General features: G+C 36.9%; 1 pseudogene; it reads right to left on the bottom strand.

Moving 5' to 3' along the window:
• The window catches only part of LOC107719114 (NACHT, LRR and PYD domains-containing protein 3-like), an 11230-nt pseudogene continuing 8275 nt past the window's right edge, over window positions 1–2955 (bottom strand).

Raw genomic sequence — 2955 nt, 5'->3', positions numbered from 1 at the left:
AGCTGTTTCACCCAGCAGATTATTTAATCTGACACAAACATAGTGAGGACTCATAAATCCTAAATCCAGCGTAGAGGGGTTCAGTGAATGTGGTGTTGAATGTGTGTAAGTGTGTGTGTGTCAGAGACGTTGTAGAAGGACACAGTGTTACCCCACCAGTCCAGATAGATACCTACTGACAGGTATATCAGTTTTCTTACGATTGTGCCAGGCAGAGTATCTGTTATGAGTGCAGTACAGACACCAGGATTTATCATTGTATCCAGGCAAGATTCACTTTCTCCTTTCCTGCTGACTGTTTTATATGTCACTGCTACATTAACCATGCCACTCCATTCAACCTCCCAGTAACAGCGTCCAGTCAGACTCTTTTGACACAGAACCTGCTCCTGGTGCTCAAATCTGTCTGGATGATCAGGATACGGCTGCTTCAATTTCACATGTGTCACTTTTCTGTTGTCCTCAGACAGGATGAGATGATAGTTTGCTGTGTTTGGATCCAGTGTGAGATCACAGGCATCTGAACACAAGAAGAGAGATTAGAAGGACAGTTTTCAGCTGAGTGTGCGTGTGTGTGTGTGTGTGTTGGTTTGACCTCATAATGTAGTATGTGTTCAGGTTTCAGGCCATGCCCCCTATATGAGGACATCCAACTATCCCTAATATTCACTAAATAAACATTATTATTATTATTATTATTATTATTAATAAAATGTAAAATGCAGAAAGTTTTCTGTGAGGGTTCTGTTCAGGGGTTTGGCTAGAGCAGTGGAGCCCAATCCTGCTCCTGGAGATCCTGCAAAGTTCAGCTCTAACCCTGATCAAACACACTGAAGCAGCTCATTAAGATCTTCAGGAGCACTTGATAATTACAGTCCCTCTGCAGGTAGGTAGATTTCTAGGATCAGGATTTGGCTATCCCCTTGGCTTACGGGATAGCAAATATCGTTAGCTCAGTATAAAAACCATTACAGCTATGTAATGGCCCCATAATGATTGGAGTACCAACATGTGTGTGTGTGTGTGTGTGTGTGTGTGTGTGAGAGAGAGAGAGAGAGAGAATACTTACATTTTCTTAGTCCTGGTGTGATTCCAAAACGATATTCACTATAATGAAATCTAGAAAAACACAAATATAAAACACAAATGATAAATGTTTGATTACTGTGTGCAAGTAGTAGCTAAAATATCAGTGAGCACCTTAAAACTTTAAAGTATTTCTCAAAACAGGAGCCAAAAACAGGATTTGTTAAGAAACAGACTAATAGCTCAGAAGAAAGTAAATCATATAGAAAAACTAACAGCATCCATAATACAGTGAGGATAAATTCAAGATCATGTGACTAAACAGGTGTTTTACAAGAGCAAGAGCATATTTGTTTCCAACTAGGGCTGTGATGGGTGCTATCAATGTGGTATTCCTTAATAAAGCAGCTTCAATAGCATACTGAAAACCTAAAATGCTGCAACAAAGTGTAAAATATGTTGTTTTTTTATGTAATTAAACTTAGTGCTGGATACTTTACTATCCCATGAGTCCACGGGAGAGGATTTATGAATGATAATGAAATTACTTAATGTTTAATTGTAAAAACAAGTCAAAGTTTTCTATTTGTTTTTACAGAGTAATACAAGTACTTATATTTAAAGCTGATTTGGACTGTACTTAAACCTTATTTGTTGCTTTAAATATGGCCAATAAAATCAGAATGGTTTCTGTTGTGGTCATGTGGCTCATACTGAAAGCATTATTTCTACACATATGTGTGTATACAGTACTGTGCTGAAGTCATATATTAGGCACATTAGATTCTTCACAAAAACATTTGTCTTAAGATGTTTAAATATTCTGCTTTAGTGTTCCATTAGAAAATATAAGTATTCCGAACATTTCCAGACATTAATTTTACACATATTGTAATAATCTAGTTAGATTTTCATAGACACAAGGACTCTGACAACAGATGGTATGATCCACACAGAGGTCTGATCACACAATCATTGAGTCCATTTGGAATTACGCTAAAGACAGAACAACTGAAACTGACTGAATCCCTAAGAACTGTGGCAACTTCAAGATGCTTGGAACAATCTTAAACACTGTGTGTAAGATTACCTGGGAGAACTGATGCTGTATACATATTGAAACTGTTTCGTATACCTGGCAATAAAGCTCATTCTGATTCTGATTCTGATTCTGATTAACTTATGTCACCTGACTGAGAATAGCAGTATTAGTGATGTTGAGTAAAACCCCCTAACTGCCATACATACTTGAGTATCTGCAGTTTATAGTTTGGATCCTCCAGTTTGTGTTTGAGCAGCTGGACTCCTGATTGTCCTGGGTGATTGTAGCTCAGATCCAGCTCTCTCAGGTGTGAGGGGTTTGAACTCAGAGCTGAAGACAAATAACCACAGCCTTCCTCTGTCACCATACAGCCAGACAACCTACAAACACACACAGTCATACACTGTAAAATCTAATTAGTTGGGCTTACTTAAAAAAAGCATGCAAACCGATTGCCTTGAAAAAACTAAGTAAAGTGAAATAGGAATAGTATGTTGTACTGACAAATGCTTAGTTAGTATAGTTTACTTACACAAGAGTTCTAGTAACTAAAAAAGAACTGTAGGGGGTACTTGATCCTTTCATTTAGGTTTACTCATGACTTAGTATAGCTACTCACTGACTCCCAGAGTGCATTGCGGCATGAATAAATTATGCAATTGCTTTGTTTTATAGTTGTTGATTTTATTTGACAATTTTATTTGCTGTCTTGTGTCAGTAGTAGCACAACAAAAAGAGCAAATAAAATGGTTAATGTTACAATGAATAAAAATAAATTAAATTGAATTGCTACCATTGTTGTGATGCACATGCTGAATGTTTAAGTCTGTGTGTGACTTCAGCATATTACTACACATTATTTAAGGATTATATAAACCCAATTAAAA

The sequence above is a fragment of the Sinocyclocheilus rhinocerous genome, unplaced genomic scaffold, assembly GCF_001515625.1.
Source record: "Sinocyclocheilus rhinocerous isolate Xijiao unplaced genomic scaffold, SAMN03320098_v1.1 scaffold613, whole genome shotgun sequence".
NCBI classification, from domain to species: domain Eukaryota; kingdom Metazoa; phylum Chordata; class Actinopteri; order Cypriniformes; family Cyprinidae; genus Sinocyclocheilus; species Sinocyclocheilus rhinocerous.
Note: the sequence above shows the minus strand (reverse complement) of the source record. Positions and strands in the feature narration are given on the sequence as shown.